Source organism: Mastomys coucha, unplaced genomic scaffold (genome assembly GCF_008632895.1).
Source record: "Mastomys coucha isolate ucsf_1 unplaced genomic scaffold, UCSF_Mcou_1 pScaffold18, whole genome shotgun sequence".
NCBI classification, from domain to species: domain Eukaryota; kingdom Metazoa; phylum Chordata; class Mammalia; order Rodentia; family Muridae; genus Mastomys; species Mastomys coucha.
In genome coordinates, this window is record NW_022196900.1 from 86154901 (window position 1) to 86180559 (window position 25659).

Here is a 25659-nt window from a genome sequence, read left to right on the forward strand (position 1 = left end):
ATGGCTAAGCTAGTTAAACTATCAATCTTCAGGCCTGATGATCTGAGTCGATCTCCAAGACCACACAGTAGGAGAAAACTGACTTTCAAAAGTTGTCCCCTGATCTATGCATGTGTGCCATGAAACAACATGCACATATACACAAAAATAAAGACCTAAAGCAAAGCTTAAAATTTTATAACTATTACTTAACATAGTTTTAAGATGTCAAGTTACTGAAAAGGTTGGGGGGGTTGTTTGGCTTTTTTGTTTTTGATTTTGGATTCCTTTATTGTTTTGGGGGTTTTGGTTTTTGGTTTTTGAGACAGGGTTTCTCTGTATAGCTCTAGCTGTCCTGGAACTCACTCTGTAGACCAGGCTGGCCTCGAACTCAGAGATCCACCTGCCGCTGCCTCCCAAGTGCTAGGATTAAAGTGTGCACCACCATTGCCTGGCTTTTTGTTTGTTTGTTTGTTTGTTTTTTCAAGCCAGGGTTTCTTTGTATAGCCCTGGCTGTCCTGGAACTCACTCTGTAGACCAGGCTGGCCTTGAACTCAGAAATCCACCTGCCTCTGCCTCCCAAGTGCTGGGATTAAAGGCGTGCGCCACCATTGCCTGGCTTTGACTATTGTTTTTGAGGCAGAGTTTTTACTATTTAGCCCTGGCTATCCTGGAACTTGATTTGTAGACCAGACCAGCCACTGCCTCTCTACCCCTCTGTCTCTCCCTCTGCTTCTGCCTCTAGAGTGCTAGGATAAAAAGCATGTGCCACCATAACTACCTGAAAAAGATGTCTAAAATGTTAATTTGTAAATTTGTATCTTTTATAGTCACCCTGTCTAGCATTTGTGCTTAAATCACTCATTAAAGCTAGCCATAGCATTGCACAAAGGCCATCCCCAAATATTTCACCTTGATGTATTCATTACCAATAGACAATCAGGTTAAAGTTTTCTGAATTTCCCTTATCTGCCCAAAGACAGGACTTTCAATAAGAACTCACTTGTTGGGCTAGTGAGATGGCTCAGCAGGTAAGAACACCAACTGCTCTTCCAAAGGTCCTGAGTTCAAATCCCAGCAACCATATGGTGGCTCACAACCATCCATAACAAGGTCTGACACCCTCTTCTGGTGTGTCTAAAGACAGCTACAGTGTACTTACATATAATAAATAAATGCATCTTTAAAAAAAAAAAGAACTCACCATCAGTTCTCTCCCGAGGAAGTTCTAACAGGAACTTTTACCACAGGAGTGGAGCGGTCACCACACAAAGATTTGTTACAAATTATTACACACTTTTTTTTTCTGAACAGGGCTTCATTTGTCCCAGGCTGACCTAGAATATACTATGTAGCCAAAAGTGATCTTGACTCTCTCTCTTTTTTTTAAAGATGTATTTATTTATTTTATGTGTATGAGTACATTGTCCCTGCCTTCAGACACACCAGAAGAGAGCACTGGATCCCACACACATACACACACAAAGATCTAAGTAAAACTTAAATTTTTTTTTTTTTTTTTTGGTTTTTGGTTTTTCGAGACAGGGTTTCTCTGTAGACCCGGCTATGCTGGAACTCACTCTGTAGAACAGGCTGGCCTCGAACTCAGAAATCTGCCTGCCTCTGCCTCCCAAGTGCTGGGATTAAAGATGTGCGGCACTATCACCCCGGGAAAACTTAAAAATTTTATACGTATCTATATCTGTGTGTGTCTGTGTGTCTGTCTGTGTGAGTAGACACCTTGTGTGCTGTCACCAGTGAAACCAGAAGAGGACATCATCATTAGGACCTCCTGGAGCTGGAGTCACAGGAGCTTGTGAGCTACCCGAATTGCATACTGGGAAAGGAACTCAGGTGCCCTGGAAGATCAGCGAGCACTCTAAACCCCTGAGCCATATGTTCAAATCCTGTTTGGCTTTTTGAAACAATCTCACTTCGAAATCATCCTGGCGATGAAACTTGGCTTCCTGCGTCTGTTTCCTGAGTGCTGGGATTATATGCATGAGTTACCCCTTGACCGTTTACCCTGTCTTCTAGGCACCCCCAAATTCTTCCACCCAAATCATTGCTCTGAGGGTATCTCTTCTTCCTCTAACCATCATAGTTGCTTGCCTTAGGGTTTCTACTGCTCTGAGGACACCATGACCGTGGCAATGCTTATAAAGAAAACCATTTAATTTGGGCTGGCTTACAGTTTAGAGTTTTTTGGTTTGGGTTTGTTTTTGTTTGTTTGTTTGTTTGTTTTTGTTTTGTTTTGTTTTGTTTTTTTGGTTTTTTGAGACAGGGTTTCCTCTGTGTAGCCCTGGCTGTCCTGGAACTCACTCTGTAGACCAGGCTGGCCTCAAACTCAGAAATCCACCTGTCTCTGCCTCCCAAATGCTGGGATTAAAGGCATGCACCACCACTGCCCGGTGGTTTAGAGGTTTAGTTCATTAACATCATAGCAGGAAGAGAGGATACCACTGGGTCTGGCTTGAGCATCTGAAACCTCAAAGCCCACCCCAGGTGACACACTTCCTCCAACAGGGCCACACCTACTCCAACAAAGCCACACCTCTTTGTTTGTTTGTTTTGTTTTTCCGAGACAGTGTTTCTCTGTGTAGCCCAGGGTGTCTTGGAACTCTGGCCTCTAACTCAGAAATCTGCCTGCTTCTGCCTCCCAAGTGCTGGGATTAAAGGCATGCGCCACCACTGCCTAGCACCACTCCCTAGTGACCAATCATTCCAACACATGAGTCTGTGAGGGCAATTCCTATTCAAACCACCATATTACTCCACCATAGTATAAGGGACCCTTATTCTTGGCTTGCTTGATGCTTGGTTCCTTTTTATATTAGATCTTGAGCTTCTTAGTGCCAATCAAAACCTAAAACGAAAACACCATAGAATTATATTGTGTAAAGACCCCAGTATACTATGTTCTGCATGAACTTTATTTTTCTTTTTAAAAAATTTTAGCTGGGGTTTGTGATACACACCTTTAGTCTCAGGATTACAGGGGTAGAGTCAGGCATATATCTCTGCGTTTAAGGCCAACCGGATCTACATAGGTGAGTTCCAAGCCAACCAAGGCTTCATAGACCCTATCTCAAAAAATACTATTTTATTGTGTGTCTATGTGCATGCACATGTGTATACACAGGGCCTATAGTGTCTAGAAGGGGGCTTCTTACTCCTTGGGGTTAGGGTCACAGCATTTGTGAGCCACCCAGCGTGGATGCTAGGATTCTGCCTTCTGTTAGAGCAGCAAGCCCTCTTCAGTACAGATATCCCCTATGAATGTTTCCATAATGCTGATGGATGACCTATGCCAAGTGTCCTATTCCATGACCAGTTCGTCCTTTCATGGAAGATTTGCCATTGAGCACTATAATAGATTTTTTTAAAAGATTTATTTATGCCAGGCGGTGGTGGCACACACCTTTAATCCCAGCACTTGGGAGGCAGAGGCAGGCGGATTTCTGAGTTTGAGGCCAGCCTGGCCTACAGAGTGAGTACCAGTACAGCCAGGGCTACACAGAGAAACCCTGTCTCGAAAAAACAAAGCAAAGCAAATATTTATTTATTTATTTTATGTATATGAGTACACACTGTGGCTGTACAGATAGTTGTGAGCCCTCATCTGGTTTTTGGGAATTGCCTTTTTTTTTTAGGACCTCTGCTTGCTCCGGTCAACCCTGCTCGCTCTGGTCGGTAGACCCCACTCACTCCGGTCAGCCCTGCTCACTCAGTACCAAAGATTTATTTATTATTATAAATAAGAGATCTACCTGTGTGCCCCTGCCTCCCAAGTGCTGGGATTAAAACCATGCACCACCATCTCGGGCAGTATGTGTTCTTAAGGACTGAGCCATCTCTCCAGCCTTAAAGGTTGACTTTTTTATTTTATTTATACGTATATATTTGGGGTGCCTTTGAAAAGTATAAGACTCTTAATTGGCTTTTATTTGTGGTCCTAAAATCAGGCAACACCTTATTCCGTAAGATAGAGTGCGTGTTCCCTTCTAAAAGAATGAATTCTGATAATTATGATGAATAATGTAACATGACAAGTGCCAGAATGTGGGTGAAAATGAAGTGCTACTGGAGTTCAAAGCGGAAGGTGGATTCTAATCAGGGGAGAGTAAGTTCCCGGAGAGGGAGTGTGAATAAGTGCGCAGGGATGAAATGTGAGACTCGCTGTCAGGGAATGGGAGTAATCCAATTTCGGAGCAGAGGAATAGGTAAGTAGGTTGAGAGAGCAAATTCCAGAGGAGGGGAAAGGAAGAGGAGGATTTATAGGTCCCCTGCAATTCCCTCCCGTGTGCCTCCGTCCATGAAAATCCTCCTTAGGTGGTGGAGTTACAGATGGCTGGCATGTCCTTGTTCTGTAATGAGATGCCCAGATAGAGGAACCTTGAGCCAAGGCTGATAACACTTTGATAAAGATGTGGCTGGGAAGGAGCTGAGAGGCGCTTTCTGTGGGTTTTCAAGACTGCCACCACTTGTAACTGCGTATGTATATCAAAATGGCACTCAATACCCTTTATTCATACAGTTAAAGAAAAGCTAAGCAGCAGCCCAGGCTTATGCCACATCTTACTTGATTCGAGAGTAGAATTGTGTGGCTGGGGGGAGCCCCAGTAGATCTTTTTCCAAGTGAGAACACAAACTTAAACCTCTGAGCACCTTAATTGTGGAGGCTGACGTTGTACCAGTTGCTGAAGAGACCATCACCGGGAGGGGCTGATGATACAGGGGCCTTTCTCTGCAGGGAAGCAGACTCTGTCCCCTGAAATGTTACAGCCTGGACTTCCAGGGGTTCAGCTGAGGGTCACCACCTCCCAGAAGGTAAACAAATGCTGTGGTGGCTTGAATAAACTGTCATTTGAAGGAATGGTCTCTAGTCAGTGCTGCTGTTTGGAGAGGCCTAGGTAGTCTGCCTCGTTGGAGGAAGTGTGTCACTGGAGGGGGGCTTTGAGAATTTAAAGGACTCATTCAGGTCAGGCTCCTGGTCTGCCTTGGGCCTGTAATTTACAATGTGACCTCTGGACTGTTCCTGCCACCCTGCACACTTCCTCACCGTGATGACTCTCATTCCTCTGAAACCCTAAAGCCACAGATTTGGCGCCAAGTAGGCATTTCACTCAACGTCCTCCCCTAAGTTGCTCTGGCTATGGTGTTTATCACAGCCAGAGTACAACAAGCAATACTTATTATGCCTACACTCTTGGCCTAGAGAGGCTTCGAGGGTGCTTTGGGTTTCTGTGGACCTGAGAGGCATGGCCTCTGGTCTCTATCCTTTTCACTGGTTTTTAGCTAAACTTTGTTTTGGAGGTGGGAACGTTCCAGAGAGCCAGGGTGTTTTGTTTCCTATTGTTTCGTTTCTAATCTGCTCCCTCCGTCGGTGCAGTTCCCTGCAGAGTGAATCTGCATGCTATTTAACTTCCTTGAGCCCTCTCCTCTTTCATCTGAGATACTAACAATACCCATCTCAGGACTCCCCAGGTTCAAAGAGTCAGGATCAATCAAGCACTTAGCAGGGGGTGAGGGTGGGGCCAGGTAATTGGGGGTGTTTGACTGTCGACCGGCACAGCCATTGCTATTGCTACTGCAAACGTTTGTTTTTGTTTACCTAGCGTTGCAGACTTACCCTTCCTCCTGGCTTCACATTGTGAGGCTGAGGCTTGCCTATAAGGGTTTGATCTCCAGGATCTTCCGAGTGGTGGGGCATCTTTGTATCAAGACGCCGCCTTCATTTCAGCAAGGAGAGTTTCTCTTCCAAGCAAGTAGTTCCACTGTTCAATCTTGAGTGAAATGCCTACTCAGTGCCAAATCTGTGGCATGAGACAGCAGGGGATGTGGAAAGTGGGCACTGATTAAGAGAAGCCCTGTTCTCGCAGAGGAGATAGATTGTAAATCAAGCCAGGCTTGGACGCTCACGGTCACATTAACTGACCTTGGTTCTCTGGAGGCTGAGACGAGAGGATTGTACCTTTGAGGAGAACTAAATTTACAATAGTGAGTTGCAGGCTAACCTGAGCTACATAACAAGAAAGCCAAAAACAGCAACAAAGGGTGAGGGATATAGGCAAGTAACAGGCGGCCACCCATCAAGTTCAAGACCCTGGGTTCCTTCTGAGCACTGCATCAGGCTTGGGGCAAGGGTAGTCTTTCTTTCTTTCTTCCTTCCTTCCTTCCTTCCTTCCTTTCTTTCTTTTTTTTTTTTTTTTCTTCGAGACAGGGTTTCTCTGTGTAGCCCTGGCTGTCCTGGAACTCACTCTGTAGACCAGGCTGGCCTCGCGAACCCAGAAATCTACCTGCCTCTGCCTCTCAAGTGCTGGGATTATAGGTGTATGCCACTACTGTTCGGCTAGGGGTAGTCTTGATAAAGGTGTACTCAGAGCTTTGGGAATGCAAAGGGAGGAGGGACCAACCTACTGGACTCTAGACCAGAAGCAGCTGAGGCACATACTTACATACCAAAATGGACCTGGCCTCCGGGTTCTCCCAGCATCCCTCAGTCCCTGCCTGTTCTAGGGAATGGCTGCATACCCTGCCCTCTGCCCTGAACTTTCTAGCTAGGGGCTGGGCTTTCCCTCCCCCAGAAGCACCCCTCTATATAATCCAGACATTTTAGTTTTTTTCTCTCTCTTTCCCTCCTTTCTTCCTCTCTTCTCGTCTCTCCCTCCCCTTCTCCCCCACTTTCTGTTTCTTCTTCCCCCCCTCAGTCCTCTTCCCCTCCCTCTTTAATTTGGCTTGAAACGATTCGATTCTTTCACTGTCCAGGAGTTAGGGAAGTGGGTTGTTTGGGACGTTGCCAGGTAGGATGGGGGCAGGGCATTTCCGTGTTCTGCCTCCAGCAGAGCTTAGTCCCTACCCAGGATTCCCTTCCAGAGTTCTTGGCTCCGGATTTAGACCTCTAGTTCAAACTTCTGAGTTTTAAACCCGGAAGCCGGTTGTATCCCTATCATGGGGCGTTTCAGGGGCCCTCGAGCCTCAGCATCCCCAGGAGAACGCCAACTACAGTGACTAGCAGCACTTTTCCAGAGCACAGACAGCTTCACGGAGGGAGTTTTTACTGTGAGGTTTTTCCTGTTTCCAAGCCTGCTTCAGTGTCTCACCTGGAGGGAGTGCTCAGCCAAGCTAAACTGCAGGGCTTGCTCCTTGTCTGTCTCCCTCCAGTTCTCCCAGAAGCCACCATTGGTAGGGGCAGTGGGAAGAGGCAGAGGGATCAGAGAAGAGATTAAAGGCGTGCGCCACCATGCCTGACCTCTTTTTTTTTTTTTTGGTTTTTTCGAGACAGGGTTTCTCTGTGTAGCCCTGGCTATCCTGGAACTCACTCTGTAGACCAGGCTGGCCTCAGAAATCCACCTGCCTCTGCCTCCCAAGTGCTGGGATAAAAGGCGTGGGCCACTACCGACCTCTATTTTTTATGTAAGTTAAAATATGGAACTTTGGCCTGTTTGTGATGACATGCCCCTCCAGTACTCAGAAGCCAGCCTGCCACAGGCAGATCTCTCTGAATTGGGAGGCCAGCCTGATCTACATATTGAGTTACAGGCCAGCCATGGTTACATAATGAGGGTCAAATTAACTAACTAACTAATGGAGCCATTAATAGATGGTCAGGGCTAGGGAGATGGCTGTTACAGAGGAAGGAAGGGAAGTCGGCAGGAGCACCGCATCAGGCAGCTCCCAGCTGTAGCTCCAGCTTCATGGAATTTATGCCCTCTTCCCACCTCAGTAGGCACCTACTCTTGTGTGGACATACAAGCACACATTTTTTTTTTCATAGTAAAATCTTTTTTTTTTTTTTCCAGACAGGCTCTGTATAGCCCTGGTTGTCCTAGAACTCACCTTTGTAGACTAGGCTAGCCTCGAACTCAGAGATCTGCCTGCCTCTGCCTCCAAAGTGCTGGGATTAAAGGCGCGCGCCACCACTGCCCATATAGTAAAATCTTTAACAATGACAATAATAAATTACATTAAACCTGCTTCTGCTTCCCACAAGCTGGAATCAAAGGCTTGAGCCACCTTGCCCCACCCTACCTCTGCGGTCTTAAATCCTACTGTCATTTACCCCAAAGGATGATAAATCCCACTAGGATTTCTCAGCCTCCACTGCCTCTGCCTCTATCCGAGGAGCCCTCATTTTAGGCCTCTAACTATCTAACAATTTCCCACACTTACACTTTGTTCATGACTCTCAGTCCAGAACTTAGCACACTAAATTGACAGGGTAAGTCTGGCAATTGGCCCTGTTAGCTCACACATGGAATTCTAGCACTTAGGAGGCTAAGACAGGGACTAGACCTAAATTTACATCCTAGTGTAGCCCGGGCTGCAGAGTAGAAACCTGGCTTAAAACAAGAATACTGATTCAGGGCGGGTTACTGCTGCTGTAAGGAAAGCCCATGACCACAAGCAGCTGGAGGAAGGAAGGGTTCTTTGGTTAAGACATCCTGAATCACAGTCTATGGAGGGAAGCCGAAGCAGGACCCTGGAGGCAGGAGCTGATGCAGAGGCCATGGAGGCTGCTTACCGGCTTGCTCTTCATGCTTGCTCAGCCTGCTTTCTTTCTTTTTTTTTTTTAAAGATTTATTTATTTATTATATGTAAGTACACTGTAGCTGTCTTCAGACACACCAGAAGAGGGCATCAGATCTCATTACGGGTGGTTGTGAGCCACCATGTGGTTGCTGGGATTTGAACTCATGACCTTCCGAAGAGCAGTCGGTGCTCTTCCCAGCTGAGCCATCTCACCAACCCATCAGCCTGCTTTCTTATAGAACCCAGGACCACCAGCCCAGGGATGGCCCTACCTACAATGAGTCTTGCCTGTCACCTGATCTTACAGAGTTCTGTTTTGTTTTGTTTTTCAACTGAGGTTTCTTCCTCTCAGATGACTTTAGCTTTTGTCAAGTTGACATAAAACTAGCAAACCTGATTATATCTTTCAATCTCCTTAGTGTGTGTGTGTGTGTGTGTGTGTGTGTGTGTGCCATGCAGGTCAGACAGGTCAGCATTGGATGTCCTCCTCAATGGTTTTCCTCCTAATTTGCTGAAATAAGGTCTCTCACTGAACCTGGACTGGTTGTCTAGTAAGCCCCAGGGATCGATATCTTATGTGGGTGCCAGGGATCTGAACATAGGTCCTCCTGCTCACTTGGGAAGCACTTTACCAGCTGAACCATCTTCCTGCCCTTTAGCTCTCTTTTACACACAGACACGTAGACATAGACACACAGACACACAGATACACACAGACACACACATATATACACACAGACACAGAGATATAATTATATACACACAGACACACACATACATATACACACAGACACACACACACATATGTGCGCACACGCACACTCGCACACATGCGCACACTCAGACACAGAGATACACATATATGCACACACACACACATACATACACACACATATATATACACAGACACACACATACACACACACACACACACATGCACACACACAGACACAGACACACTGAACCTTTTCAGGAGCATTGCATGTTTGCTCTGGTTCTGCCTGCATGGCTGCCCCTGCCGAGCTTGCTTACTTCCTGCCAGTAAGCATCTCAGTTCCCGAATTCAGCAGCCCTGGCTTTTTTCAGTTCCTTAATCAAGCCAGCCTCCTGCCTACCTCAGACTGCACACATGCTGGATGCTTATCCTCAAACTCAGTCTCTGTTCCCTTCCCCATCCAACTCAGCTCTGCCCTGGTACTCTTTTCTATCCTTCAGACATATCCACAAGCCTCTTCTCCAGGAGAGGATTGCTCACACAGCCAAGGGCAGGACAGCTTAGCTTATATTGCTAGGTGCACTCAGAGTCCATGTAAGTAAGCTCTCTACTGTGGACCTACATTCTAACATACTGTGGGGTTTCATTTAATATCATCTTATTTTTTTAATTCCTTGACAACTTCCTCCACACTTAAATGCATTTTGATTATATGTACCCAATTAACCTCTCTCTTTTTTAAAAAAAAAAGGTTTAGGGCTGGAGAGATGGCTCAGCGGTTAAGAGCACTGACTGCTCTTCTAAAGGTCCTGAGTTCAAATCCCAGCAACCACATGGTGGTTCACAACCATCTGTAATGAGATCTGATGCCCTCTTCTGGTGTGTCTGAAGACAGCTACAATGTACTTACATATAATCAATAAATAAATCTTTTTAAAAAAAGGTTTATTTATTTATTTGATTGTTGTTTATTGTTTATTAAAAATTATTATTTATTATTATACATAAGTATGCTGCACCTGACTTCAGACACACCAGAAGAGGGTGTCAGATCTCATTACCGGTGGTTATGAGCCACCATGTAGTTGCTGGGATTTGAACTCAGGACCTTTGGAAGAGCAGTTAGTGCTCTTACCCACTGAGCCATCTCACCAGCCCTATTTATTGGTTTTTGAGACAGGGTTTCTCTGTGTAGCCCTGGCTGTCCTGGAACTCACTATGTAGACCAGGCTGGCCTCAAACTTAGAAATCTGCCTGCCTCTGCCTCCCAAGTGCTGGGATTAAAGGCGTGTGCCACCACTGCCCAGCTATTTATTTTTATTTATATGGTACACTGTAGCTATCTTCAGACACACCAGAATAGTGCATCAGATCCCATTACAGATGGTTGTGAGCCACCATGTGGCTGCTGGGAATTGAACTCAGGACCTCTAGAAGAGCAGTCAGTGCTCTTAACTGCTGAGCCATCTCTGTAGCTAATGCTAGCCTGGAACCCTGATGGCTCTGTCTGTGAGTCCTGGCTGCTCCTCCAGAGGATCCAGGTTCAATTCCCGGAAGAGCACAACAATCTGTAACTCCAGTTCTAGAGCAGTTGGTGCCTCCTTCTGGATTCTATGGGTTCCCGCGATGCAAAGAGATGCAAGTCAGACATATAAAAGAGAGGGGGGGAGGGAGAGGGAGAGAGGGAGAGAGAGAAATTTGTATTTTTCAGGTTACTGATGGCAATGGGGACATGGGGACACGGGTAAGATAACTGGCAACTGTCAATCACTCCATATGACAGGTGCCTGGACAAATAATGACTCAGCTCATAGGAGCGAGCTTTTGCCGAGGACCCACGGTGAGTTCCGGGCTCCCAAGCAATGCGTTACAGTCACCCTCCAGTTCCAAGGGATCAGGCGCCCTCTACTGGCTACTGTAGGCACCGCATATATGTGGTGCTTAGACATAATGCAGGCCCTAAGCCCGTCGGTGGTAGCACACGCATTTAGCACACTTGGGAGGCAGAGGCAAGTGTATTTCTGAGTTTGAGCCCAGCTTGGTCTACAGAGTGAGTTCCAGGAGTCAGGGCTATACAGAGAAACCCTGTCTCGAAAAATCAACAACAACAAAAACAAAAAAACAAAAACCAAAAACCCATGCAGGCCCTAAAAGAAAAAAAAAATCTTTTGAAAAAGATGGGGGGGGGTTGGGTAATGGACAGGTATTATAGCAGTATAGAGGAGACTTGTCTAACCTGGTTTTCAGGAGCCAGAAATGATTCCTGGAGATGTCAATCGAGGATAAAGGGACTCAGGAAGCCAGGCATGGTGGTACAGGCCTGTCAGTCATCCTGGTCCTTGGCATGCTGAAGCATAAGGACAGTGAGTTCAAGGCTTGCCTGGACCACATAGGGGCTTAAATTGCTAACCCAAGCAACTTAACAAGACCTTGTCTTGAAAACAAAAAGTAGGGCCTGGTGGGAAGGCTCAACCGGTGAAGGTACTTTCCATCAAGCTGAGAAACCTGAGTCTGATCCGCTGGACCCACATGGTAGAGGGAGAGAACTGAGTTACCTTCTGGTCTCTACATGCAGCTGGTAGCACACATGCTCACACAAATACATAGTAAATAAAATTAATGAAAAGGTCAGAGGTGCTGGTGAGATGACTCGGTCCTGTTTTCTCTGCAGGAGTAAGGACCTGAGTTCAGTCCCCAGCATCCTTGAAAAAGCTTACACTTACAGGTGAAGTGCACCTGTAATTTTAGTACTGGGGAGGCAGGGCAGGGAGAATCCCGGGGGCTTGGTTCACTTAGCGACCCCGTCTAAGGAGCTAGGGTGGAGATTGATGGAAGGAGATTGCCAGTGTCTGTCTCTAGTGTCCGTACCCACATGTACACACTGGGAGGCACACCCACTCCTACACATTCCCACACTGGCACATGAACACAGCACACATGGACACACACACATATAGAAACACACATGGGCATATACAAAATGGAAACAAGAGGGAAAAAGGCCTGGGTGTTGTGGATTGGTTCTAATGCTGTCTGTGTTAATTCAGCTCCCAAATCACTCGGAATCTGCAGGTCCAGGCGTTGAGGGTCCCTGTCCCCAGTTGGCTCTCATTGGTAAATAAAGTTGCAGGCGGCCAATGACTGGGCAGGGAGACAGAGGCGGGACTTTAGATTTCCCAGGCAAGGGACCAAGAGAAGAAGGAGGTTTTAGAATCACCATGCTGGGGAAGCAGAAAGATCAAGCCTGAGAGCTGCAGGAGAGAAAGCCTACACTAAGGATAGGCCCCAGGGGCCTGGGGTAGCAGAGATGGAATATAGATTTTGGAAAGTAATAATTCAGGAATATCGGAGGGGACAGTGTGTGAGCCGAGGGGAGCTGCTTAGGGCATATTAAAAATAAGGCTGCGTGTGTGTGTGTGTGTGTGTGTGTGTGTGTGTGTGTGTGTGTGTTTCATTTGTGAATCCCAAACAATTGGGCGGGTAAAGAGGAGGCGAGCACCCCTGCCGGGGAGTTTAGAGCAGATTAACTTATTACAGCCTCACCTGGGCATGTACTCAGGGCAGCTTGTGTGAGCCTGTTGGTTTCATTTTCAGTCCTAAAGGGGGAGCACTGGAAGGAACAAGAGAATAAGGCTTGAAGGGAGGAGGGAAGCTGGCAAGTGGGAGGACTCATGAGTAGTACGGCTCTGAGGGATATCCCTTCTGTTTCAAAGGAAATCCGTTTAAGTTGATTTTATTTTATTTTTATAAGCCTCTTGAGCGTGCATAGGAAAGGCATTCAAAGGTTTTCTCAGCAGCCGAATGATGGTTCAGGGCCTGCCTAATCCTCAGCTGCTTCTCCCTAATCGCCTGAAGTCAGTCTTAATAATCATCCGTCCTTCTGGAACTTAGAGCCTGACACCACACTCAGCGTGTAAAAAAAGCAAAACTCTCTGGCTGAACACCTCCGTCCTCCCGTAATGCAGTGAAAGCTTCGCAGGACAGGAAATGAAGATGTTAATGCTCTGTTGGTGTTGGAAACAGCCTGCCTGAGAACCTCCTGAGAGCCACTGAGGAGCTAGGACCACAGTGCCAGGGTGTAATATAGGAAACCTTTATATTTTTTTTTATTTTTTTAGGTTTTTTTTGAGACAGGGTTTCTCTGTATAGCCCTGGCTGTCCTGAAACTCATTCTGTAGGCCAGGCTGGCCTTGAACTCAGAAATCCACCTGCCTCTGCCTCCAAAGTGCTGGGATTAAAGGCATGTGCCACCACTGCCCGGCTTAATTTTTTTTTTTTTTTTTACTTATGTGCTTGCACATGTGTATGTGCACACACACACGCGCGCGCGCGCGCGCACACACACACACACACACACACACTGGTATTTATGTATGCACATAGAGGTCAGAGGACAACTTGCAAGAGTTGGTTCTTCCCTCGTAGCCTGTAGGTTCCAGGCCTTGAACTCATTGTCATGCTTGGTAACCGGCACCTTCATCTAATGACCAATCTCGCCAGCCCCATAGAATTTTAAATGGACTTTCAAAAATAATTAGTTTATCAAATGATGGGACCGGTTAGTCGATTCTACCCTAATAAGCTGAGTCCTTGCGTTCTCCCTGACCTCCAGGGACACGGGTTCACACAGGGTAGCCGACCAGCACGGCTTGTGTTCCTCTGGTAAGTAGCTCACTACCTTTATGAGTGGACATTTTCCCCCAAGACAAGCTCATTAGAACACTTGTGATTCTGAGGTACCCATCCCCTGGTCCCCCATAGGGTGTTGATCCTGTTCTACTCTCTGACTGGAAAACTACATGATGTACAAGCCAAGAGAGGAAGAGCCTGAAGCCTCCCCTAGATCACCAACTAGCCTCTCAACATCCCTGCTTGATCATCATGCTGTTTCCTTTTCATGAGGCCTGGACAGCCATCCATCCATATACAAAGTCAGTTCACTTCCTGGTAGACAGCAGATAAGGCAGGGCCTTGGTCTTCACATCTGCCCTGACCAGGTGCCAGTGTATGGGCACACAGGTGCCACACAGATGGACCTTGTCAAACTCAAGAAGACCCACTCCAGATTTACCATGCCCTCTTCCAGCACCACATGAAGCCAACGAAGCTGAGTTTTGTGGCTTTGAACATGCTGTGGGTACCAGCAGCCTCCAGCATCCTTGGGGTATGGGCCAGAGTGAATGTGAGCCAGCAGAACTGTGGCCTGCACCACAGTCTACACTCGCTCTGGACAGAATTTCCCTGAGACGCTTTGTGGAGTCACACAGGTTTTACAACAAGCTCAACTGGAGTCTACCAGCCTGGTACTCATTTCTGAGACACTGAATGGTTGGTTATGGGCAGGATCTCACTGTGTAACTAACTATGTAGACCTGGCTAGCCTGGAATTCATAAATATCTGCCTATCTCAGCTTCTCCTGTGCTGGGTTTAAAGGCACTTACCACCACAGCTGACTGGCTTTTGTGGATTTTTTACAATGGATATTTGAATGTTGTAATGTGGTAACTCTGAAAATCACTTTGGTTTTTCTCTGTCTCATCCTTTATCTACTTTCTGACTTGAGGACAATATTTTAACCTTTATGTGACCAATTTGGGGATTTAAAATCCAGGACTAAGCCATAACCCCCAATGTTATATGATTGGTAGATTTATTACATAGAATACAGCTCATACTGTAAAAGTTGGTATGCTTTTTTTTGAATCCTGTGATTTCTTTTCTTTTTCTTTTCTTTTTTGGCTTTTTGAGACAGGATTTCTCCATGTAGCCCTGGCTGAACTGGAACTCACTCTGTAGACCAGGCTGGCCTCGAACTCAGAAATCTGCCTGCCTCTGCCTCCCAAGTGCTGGGATTAAAGACGTGTGCCACCACCGCTGCCAGGCTGAATCCTGTGATTTCTTTATATGACATTTCAATATCCTATGAAATATACTTATAATTCATAAAAACTCAAGTCAACCTTAATGAGCTGATTAATTCTGAAACTATTGAATTACTATGCTAAAGCTTAAATCAAGCAATTAAGATTCCTTTCCTAAGCCAGACAGTGGTGGTGCATGCCTTTAATCCCAGCACTTGGGAGGCAGAGGCAGGCAGATTTCTGAGTTCAAGGCCAGCCTGGTCTACAGAGTGAGTTCCAGGACAGCCAGGGCTATACAGAGACACCCTGTCTCGAAAAAACCAAAAAAATAAAAAAATAAAAAAATAAAAAAATAAAAAAATAAAACTAAAGAAAATGTAAAGGCTAAGCATGGTGACAAAGGCCTGGAAATCCAGGAGCAGAAACAGAGGAAACAGAAGTTCAAGGTCACCCTAACTACACAGTGAGTTCCGCATTAGCCAGAGCTACCCCATAAAACAATCTGGAACCTTCTTGTGGCTAAATTTTCCTGTTATAAGCTTCTGAAATCTGTCTTCATCATGAGGTCACCAAATACCCAGTATATACTAACTACTACAAGAAATTGTTTACTTAAATACTTTATTATTAGTGTGTGTATATGTATGGTGGGTGTTCTTACTGGCTGAGCTCTCACCAGCCCCTTATTAGTATATTTAAAGTCTGTAAACATTGCTAAAATAGGTATGGTAGACTCACTGTACACTGTATTGGGCAAAGTAAAGAGAAGAGAAATGTGAATGATCATGTCACACCAGGTAACATGGGAAAAGCCAATACTGTTCACTGTCCTAGACCTTGTCTAGATAACCTGAAGAAAATTACAGAAGGAAAGAAACTTCATGGCTTTCTCGACTTGTGTGATGGAAATGTAAGGGACTAGAAAGATGGCTCAGTGGTAGAGAGCACTCATGCTCTTTCAGAGGACCCAGGTTCTATTCCCAGCACCCACAAGACAGTTCACAATCACCTGTACCTCCAAGGGGCTCTGACTCCCCCTTCTGGTCTCTTTAAGCTCTGTATGCATGTAATTCACTTATATCATTTATTTCTTTCTTTCTTTCTTTCTTTCTTTCTTTCTTTCTTTCTTTCTTTCTTTTTTCTGAGACAGGGTTTCTCTGTGTAGCCCTGACTGTCCTGGAACTCACTCTGTAGACCAGGCTGGCCTCGATGCGCCATCACTGCCCAGCATATCATTTCTTTATAGAACATTTTATTTTCCTTTTTTTTTTTTTAAGATTTATTTATTATTACATCTAAGTACACTGTAACTGTCTTTAGACAAACCAGAAGAGGGCGTCAGATCTCATTGTGGATGGTTGTGAGCCACCACATGGTTGCTGGGATTTGAACTCAGGACCTTCAGAAGAATAGTCAGTACTCTTAACCACTGAGCCATCTCTCTAGCCCCTATAGAACATTTTCAATATCCTATGAAATAATACAATTCATAAAACCTCATGTCAACCTTAAGGAGCTGTTTAATTCTGAAACTATTGGATTACTATGCTAAAGCTCAAATCAAGCAATTAAGACTCCTTTCTTGGCTGCTCATGGTGGCCCATGCCTTTTATCCCAGCATTCAGGAGAGACAGAGACTGGTAAATGTCTGAGTTCTAGCTTAGTCTGGTCTACAGAGAGAGTTCCAAAACAGCCTTTCTTGGCTGGTGGAACTGGTGCACGCCTTTAATCCCACTGCCTGAGAGGCAGTGACCTGCAGATCTCTGTGAGTTAAGGCCAGCCTAGTCTACAGAGTGAGTTCCAGGATAGTCAGAACCACATAGTGAAACCCTGCCTCAATGTTCCCCCCAACCCAGAGGCACTGGGGTGGTGGTGTGCCTCTTCAACCTGTCAGAATGCAAGGTTCCAGGGCAGAAAGTGTAATGATGTTTTTCACGTTTGTCCTTCATAATTTACCTGATTTGGGCTTTTTTGTCCTTGCAACAACCTCTTCAGTGAATTTGAAGAGCCTGTTTCCCAGAGAGGCGATGCTTCCTCCAGGGAAGACACACATTAAATTGCTTCTATCTGTTTTACAAGCTCAGATGTCCCCCCTCATACTATTGAGCTGATGGTACAAAAGGAGCTTGCAATATTGGCTGGTGTGAATGATCCTCATGGTCGTGTGGAAATTAGATTGCAGTGACTAAAGGGACAAAGAATACTTTGTTTCCAGTGGATCACCAGGGAGCCTCTGAGTATTCCCATTCTAATAACTGTTGGGGTAAAACTGTAGCAAAGCAATAAAGAAGGGACCACTAACAGCTTGAATCCCAGGAAAGGAAGGCTGAACCAAGCAAAGAATCACCAATAGCAATGTGCTGTCAGTAGTAAAGGGAACATAGAAGGTGGCAACAAATTCCACTTCAGCATCCTCCCTTCTCAATGAGACAGGGTGGATAGTTCTGCAGATGTCCCTTCGCTTGTTTGGCTCTTCATTTGTGGTTTTGTATGTCTGTATTTATTTAGAGATGGGTTTTAGTATATAGCCCAGGTTGCCCTTGGACTCTCAATTCTCCTATCTCAGCCTCGAATGTCCTGAGCTAGATTACTTGGTAGTTCTACGGATAACATACTCATTTACTTTTTTGTTGTTGTTTTAGTCCTTCTCCACAATGTTCCTGCTCTCCGATATGAAAAAACACGAGCAATGGAGAATTTTACTGTTTAGATTCCAAGTGGAAGGAGAACTAGACTAAAATTGTGTGGCTTTGATGTACTCGATAGTTGGTAGTCCAAGACTTTGTGGCCCCCTGTGTTACCTTACCAGCCCTTGACCTCCATCTATTCTCTGGCCTTGTATGCCTCCTGCCCCAGGAAGCTAGCCCCATGGGTTTATTATCTGGGTCTGCTGCTCTTGGGTTTGGCCAATGGGAAGTACCAGTATGCTGGCATACGAGAGAGGTGAGTATTCAGGGTTTACATTTCTCTGGGCTGTGTGTGTGTGTGGGGGGGTTGTTTGTTTGTTTTGTTTTATTTTGTTTTTCAAGACAGGGTTTCTCTGTGTAGCCCTGGCTGTCCTGGAACTCACTCTGTAGACCAGGCTGGCCTCAAACTCAGAAATCCACCTGCCTCTGCCTCCCAAGTAGTGGGATTAAAGGCGTGCACCGCTGCTGCTGCTGCTGCTGCTGCTGCTGCTGCTGCTGCTGCTGCTGCTGCTGCTGCTGCTGCTGCTGCTGCTGCTGCTGCCGCCGCCGCCGCCACCGCCGCCGCCGCCACCACCACCACCGTCCAGCTTGAGCTGTGTTTTTTTAACTTCCCTTCTAGTGGCTATTTCTTTCCAAGACATTGCCTGTTGGTTGCTCAGGCCAGTCTACCCCCACATACTTCTCACCCCCATACAACCCCACCTTCCACCCCACACACCTTGCCTTCACAAGCAGGCCTGGCAATGGCTTCCCAATATTGCCAGCTTCTGCCTACTTCAGTTTCCCATTTTGGTTCTTTTTACGCTGCCCATGCCTCATGAGCAGTCTTGTCATTAAAGTGTCTCTGAGTTTAGCTCCATTTCCTGCTGACATTCTGCTCATTTGTTTAAAGGTGAGGTGTCATTGGATATAGCTTTGAGTATCTGCCCCCCTTCCTTTTACATAAGAGCTATGTGTGTAGTTTTAAATACTAGAATCAGCAATTCACACTTCTTTTCCTGTCTTTTAAAAATATTTTTATCATTAATTTTAGTTTTTTATTAGATATTTTCTTTATTTACATGTTATATGATTTCTCCTTTCCCAGTTTCCCCTCCAAAAAAAAAAAAAAATACAAACCCCAAAAAACAAGAACAAACCCCTGTTTTCTCCCCCTTTCCCTGTGCTTGGCACCCCACCTTCTCCCACTTATTGGCCCTGGCATTCCCCTACACTGGGGCACAGAACCTTCACAGGGCCAAGGGCCTCTCCTCCCATTGATGATGGACTTTGTAATCCTCTACTATACACATGCTGCCTTGGTTTTGTTTTTTTGAGACAGAGTTTCTTTGTGTAGTCCTGGCTGTCCTGGAACTCACTCTGTAGACTAGGCTGGCCTTGAACTCAGAAATCCACCTGCCTCTGCCCCACAAACTCTGACATTAAAGGTGAGCACACCTGGCTTAATTTTTATTTTTATTTAATATATGAGTATTTTGCCTGCACATATGTCTGTGTACTATATGCATGCAGTGCTGGAGGAAGGTGGAGTTCCCTGGAATTGGAGTTACAAATGGTTGTAAGCCACTCTGTGGGTGCTGAGAACTGAATCCTGGCCCCCTGAAGTTAACAAAGTGTCGTTAACAACTGAGTCATCTTCCAGTCTCAAATAAATATATTTTTAAAGAAAAAATATATAAAATGAAAAGATATTATGGCAATTTGTAATAGGAATGGTGTCTCACATATACAATCCTAGCACTCCGGTACTTTAAGTCAGAAGAACTGCCATAAATTCAAAGACATCTCGGCTAAAAGTAAAGCTCTATCTTTAAAACAAAAACAAAAAGTCTCCAACCAGCCCGGTATGTTGACACAGCTTTTCTTTCTAGCGCTCAGGGTCAGAGTCAGGGTTAGGGAGGCAGAGGCAGGCAGGTCTCTGTGAGTTTGAGGCCAGCCTAGTCTACATAGTAAGTTCTAGGCCAGCTAGGGCTCCATAGTGAAGGCTTGTCTCAACCAAAACAACAACAACAACAACAACAAACAAACAAACAAGAACCCAAGATACAAGGTGAGTTGTAAAGTTTTCAAAAGGCATCTCATAAACCATAATGAAGATAGGAGATGGAAGTTGTATCTTACTCAACGCTTGTTGATTACTTACTTATTTGTTTTTTGTTTTTGTTTTTTTTTTTTGCCACCATCGCCTGGCTTACTTACTTATTTGTGAGTTGGGTTTTGGGAATACAAAGATTACATTTTTAAAATTGCCTGGAGTACAAGCTAGCTGTGAGCTGTGTGTAGAGAGGCCACATGGTGTGCTAAGTACTCCCAGAGTCCTCAAAGTGCTGGGAACAGATTTCAGTCATTTCATAACTTGGATCTACTTGAATCTGCCCTCCACCCAACAGTCACTTAGGGGCACCTAAAATCTCAGAGAAACAATTATTTTAGAAAGGATCATTTTTCAAAAAAAAAAAAAAAATCTGACTGGGCAGTGGTAGCGCACACCTTTAATCCCAGTACTTGGGAGGCAGAGGCAGGTGGATTTCTGAGTTCGAGGCCAGCCTGGTCTACAGAGTGAGTTCCAGGACAGCCAGGGCTACACAGAGAAACCCTGTCTTGAAAAACCAAAGAAAACAAAAAGATTATTTTCATATTCAGTCTCCACATAAGATAATTCCCAGTATAAGAGGAGAATGTTCCACCCCCTACACATTTCAAGTTGTTACCTCTGAGAAGAGGGAACAAAGAGAAAACATTCATCAGGCTAGGCATTTCTGTATTGTTTACATTTCTTTTCTACTTCTAGTGTCTGGAGCTGTGGTGATCACATTTGTAGTAGAGATGAATGGAAAGAGGACGTAACCCTATGGTTGACTTCAGAAGGAGGAGAATGAGTGGGACTCCTTTCCTGGGGCAGAGAAAGAGCAGAGAGGACAAGCACAAAGCAGCCTGTCCTTTTTCACCTTGTCAGACTTCTTCACGCTTGTCCCCGTAAACCTGTTGATGAAATCTTCCCAGAAAATAAACAAAGCTCCATGTTACCATAATAGACACTGAGGTGGTGTCAGGCATTTATCACCCCTTTGGGGAGTCAGGACATCCCTAGGATAGTCAGAGACAGCCCATGGGTAAGTGCTAATGGGTTTGGCCCATGAAAGAACAGGAAAAAAAAATAAGTATCTTTTCCAAGGCTTGTGCCTGGGAACCATGTAATGGTGATGCCATCTATAAAAATGGAAGTTTGGGAGGAGAGAGCTGTTTTAGAAGCAGATAGAATGAACTGTAACAGTCTATGTAAATTACCGGTTGACTATGCAAATAAGCCCGGCTGCAGAAAGAAAGCCAGGGACTACAGTAATCACCACCTTTTACAGAACACGGACTACATGCCAGGCGCCCGTGTGATACAGTTTGCATATATTATTATTTGATCTCCATGACTCTATGGGGCCCTTTATAACTCCCGTCTTCCATGTGAGGAAAAATGAGACTTGGAGAAGGGGTCAAGGCCACACAACCAGTGAGAAAGTGACATCGAGGAACCCAACACAAATGTGTTCATCTCTAAATCACCATGTTCTGTCATTCAGGGGGAAGCAGAGGATACTGTCTCTGCCATCAGGTCTAAGTGGATGGCCAGGGCACACGTGCTGACAGGCATTAACATGAGTTATGTGTGTGTGCAAGCCAAAGATTAACATCAAGTGCCTTCCTCCATCACTCAATCACTCTCTATCTTATTAAGAAATTTTAGGCTGGACGGTGGTGGCACACGCCTTTAATCCCAGGGTCTAGAAAAACCCTGTTTCAAAAAACAAAAAACAAAAAACAAAAAAAAAAAAGAAAGAAAGAAAGAAAGAAAGAGAGGAAAAAAGAAAGAAATTTTAGGGGGCTGGCCAAATGGCTCAGTGGGTAAGAGCACGGACTGCTCTTCCAAAGGTCTTGAGTTCAGATTCCAGCAACTACATGGTGGCTCACAACCACCAGTAATGAGATTGGACACCCTTTTCTGGTGCATCTGAAGACAGCTGCAGTAAATTACTCTGGAGTGAGCAGGGCGGAGCAAGCTGGGCAGATGGAGCAGGACCGGCAGAGGTCCAGAGATCAACAGCAGCCACACACGTGATGGATCATGGCCATCTGTACAGCAACAGTGTACTCATACACATTAAATAAAATAAATCTTTAAAAAAAAAAGAAAGGAAGGAAGAAATTTTAGGCCGAGCAGTGGTGGTGCATGCCTTTAATCCAGCACTTGGGAGGCAGAGGCAGGAAGATCTCTGTGAGTTTGAGGCCAGCCTGGTCTGCAGAGTAAGTGCCAGGACAGCCAGGGCTACACAGAGAAACCTTGTCTTGAAAAACCAACCAAACAACAACAAAATCTTTCTTTTTTCTTTCTTTTTTTTTTTTTCCCAAGACAGGGTTTCTTTGTGTACCCCTGGTTGTCCTGGAACTCACTCTGTAGACCAGGCTGGCCTTGAACTCAGAAATCCACCTGCCTCTGCCTCTCAAGGGCTGGGATTAAAGGCATGAGCCACCACTGCTCGGCCTAAAATTTCTTAATAAGATGGAGAGTGATTGAGTGATGGGGGAAGGCACTTGATGTTAATCTTTGGCTTGCACACACACTCATGCACAAGTACTCAGACATATGCACACACACACACACACACACACACACACACACACACACACACGCATGCATACACACAGGCACATGCTCACAAACAAGTACACACCCATATCCCTGTATACATATATATACATACATGTACCCACATCCATGCACACATGAGTAACCCTACACATAAGCATGCACACATGTGAACATGTACACACATACACACAAAGTAAATAAATGTAGGAAACTGAGGTTCAGAGAAGCTGACTTGAGACAGGGTAGAAAGACAGAGCATAGTGGGCATAAGAGAGAGGGGAGAGGCTGGATAGATGGTGTGGTGGCTGCCCTTGAGTTGAGTGTGGTCCCAGCTCCCACATGGCAGTTCAGTCTCCTGTGTCCCTGGTTTCAGGAGATATAACCTCTCTCATCTGGCCTCTGTGTGTTCCTGTATGCATGTGGTGGTGCATGTACACAACATAGGCTCACAGATACTGCATGTAAATTTAAAAAATATAAGGTTTTTTGTTTTGTTTTTGAGACAGGGTTTCTTTGTTTAGCCCTGACTGTCCTGGAACCCTACCTGGAACCTGCTCTATAGACCAGGCTAGTCTTAAAAAAAAAAAAAAAAAAGGAGAGGTGCCTCTTATGCAGCAATCCAGCCAAAGCCTGTCACGGGCAGAGAAAGAAGACTTTCGGCACAATTAACAATTTCCTGAGGCCTTTCTCCTTTCCCAGCTACAAACCTGCAATTTTCTAGGAATCTCACCAGGAACCTCATTTACCAGGAAAGAACATGCACTAAACTCCATGTGCAACTCAAGTGACTCACAGCTTCACCTTATTAGATTATAATTCTATCTGAGACATCTTTGGAGCCACACAGTAATCTTACTTATGAAGAGAAAGAGAAAGACAATTTCTTGGCAACCTTTACCCCTACTCTTTCCAAATTAATTCTCTTATATTTGAGGCTATCATATATGCATAGAATGGGTTTTGATCAAGTCTACCTCCCCCCCCCTCCCCCCAACTCCTCTCCTACCTTCCCGTTGCTTTTTCCTCCCAACTTCATGGGCTTAGTTTTGACCCACGGAGCCCACTCAGTGCTTGCCTGTGTGTGCCCTGGCCGACCTACACATCTGCTGCATGTGGAGCCTCTTAGGGTTGAGTTCCTGAAGGAAATAAGGTTCTTGCATGGGCTGAGGAGATACCACCAGCAGCCAGCAATCACCATTAGCTTCTCTGGCAGGGGTGAGCCCCCCCCCCTGCCACCCCCCCCATCAGCCCCCCTTTCACTCTCCAGAGTTTCTCTGTGTGGCCTGGCTCATTCTCTCCCTCTCTCCCTCTCCCTCTCTCCCTCTCCCTTCCTCCCTCTCCCTCTCCCTCCCTCCCTCTTCCTCTCCCTCTCCCTCTCCCTCTCTCTGGACCAGGCTGGCCTTGAACTCACAGAGATCTGCCTGCCTCTGCCTTCCAAGTGCTGGGATTAAAGGCATATGCAGCCACCACCTGGCTTTTGTTTTGTTTTGTTTTTGTTTGTTTGTTTTAAGACAGTGTCTCTCTCTGTAGCCCTGGCTGTCCCTGAACTCATTCTGTAGACCAGGCTGCCTCGAGCTCACAGAGATTTGCCTGACTCTGCTTCCTGAGTCCCTGTGATTAAAGATGTGTGATAGTATGCGCAGCTGCCCTTGAACCTTAATTCATGACTTTCTTGTCTCAGTTTCCCAGGTACCTGACTGCTTCTCCTGGATTTCTTTTATTTTTTTGTTTGTTTGTTTGTTTGTTTTTTGTTTTTTTATTTTTTCGAGACAGGGTTTCTCTGTGTAGTCCTGACTGTCCTGGAACTCACTCTGTAGACCAGGCTGGCCTCGAACTCAGAAATCCGCCTGCCTCTGCCTCCCAAATGCTGGGATTAAAGGCGTGCGCCACCACCGCCTGGCTTCCCTGGATTTCTTAAAGGACATTTTGTATGTGGGATCTGGGAAGGTGACTAGCAAGTATCCTGAACTTTCTAAGTCATCAATCATTTAAATCAGTGCTACTGGTGCCCTGCGTGGGTGATTCCCATTGGCTGGGATGGTGAGCTGGTGGTAGGCTCCGTTCTGCTCAGTACCATTTAAATCTGTTCTATTGAATTACTTCCCTTCCTCTTTAGCACAGCCCTGGCTTCGCCTCAGGGGTTAGAGACAGTGTGGTTTTTAACATAAAGGATGCTAAGAGTTCATCCACTCCCTTAATTATCAGATTGTCCAGGCAGACTCGGGGCATGCGGCTGGTCAGTGTCCCTCCCTGGTAGTTCCTATGGCGCGTGTTATTTTTCTCGTCTAAACTCAGCAGGGAGAGGCTGGCTGAGTCAGTAGCTACATCCACCTGGCAGTCGGGGGTTGGGGTGGGGTGTGGGAAGGACGGCTGTGCGACAGCCTCCAGTTCTCTCTCCCCCAGCCTTAGCTGTGACTTGGCCAAGACCTAGTGAAGGCACCATCTTAGTGACAGCCGCCCGGGTAGCGAGGAGACGGGCACCCAGAGTTCCCGGTGGGGTTCTGGGCAGACACAAGAGAGTGAGCTTGCGATTGGTAGGGCAGAGCGAAAAGGGGCGTGAGGCCAAATGCCTCTCTCTTCCTGGGTTGTTAGTCAGAGAGCTTCGGGGAAAATGTCAGCCATCCCGATCTGATATAATTTCAAACCCCCTGCTGGATAACTGAGCAATTTTCTGCGCACACGGTCAGCAGCAGATTTTTCTCAAGGTGAAAGCAATTAGGCCTTCATCCCCCTACTTCCCCAGCTGCTGGAAGAAAAGATGGAAGAAAACCAGTCCCTGCCTGCCAAGGTCAGCCAGGGTGCCTGGTGGTGGCAGTAATTGGTCCACCACCTGCTCACACCTCCTCGCAGGTTGATAGTGTCCCCAAGGGCTGAAGCAGCGGAGGACAAGGGCAGCTGCTTTTCCACTTGTCTCCAGAACAAGAAAAGGCAGCTCACCCATCCCTGGGCCGGGGAATTAGCAGGCATGCGGTGAGCCAGGCCTGGGCAGCACACACAGGTGGCGCGCAGATGTTCTCTAAGGCAGCAGAACACTCTGGAAGGTGAAGGAACTCACGCATTCCGTTACTGGGGTACGCTTTGTCAGGGGGTCCTGGTCCCTGTGGTTTGGCAACTGAAGAGAGCAGCTGGATGGGGGCAGAGGCGAGGGGAAGAGGCTGGCAGTGTGAAAGCCACTCCCAGAGGTTCAGAGAGTCACAAAGGGAAGAAGGGTGGGATGCTAAGGAACACCTGATCCACCGCAG

General features: G+C 46.0%; 1 long non-coding RNA gene across 1 annotated transcript; it reads right to left on the bottom strand.

The window, feature by feature from the left end:
* Positions 1-2715: 2715 nt before the first annotated feature.
* On the bottom strand, positions 2716-6500 carry LOC116095576. The gene is made up of 4 exons (XR_004120649.1): positions 6438-6500; positions 5918-6001; positions 5612-5795; positions 2716-2845 (listed from the first exon to the last, which is right to left on the bottom strand). It is a non-coding gene; the product is annotated as an uncharacterized LOC116095576 (long non-coding RNA).
* Between the last annotated feature and the right edge of the window lie 19159 nt (positions 6501-25659).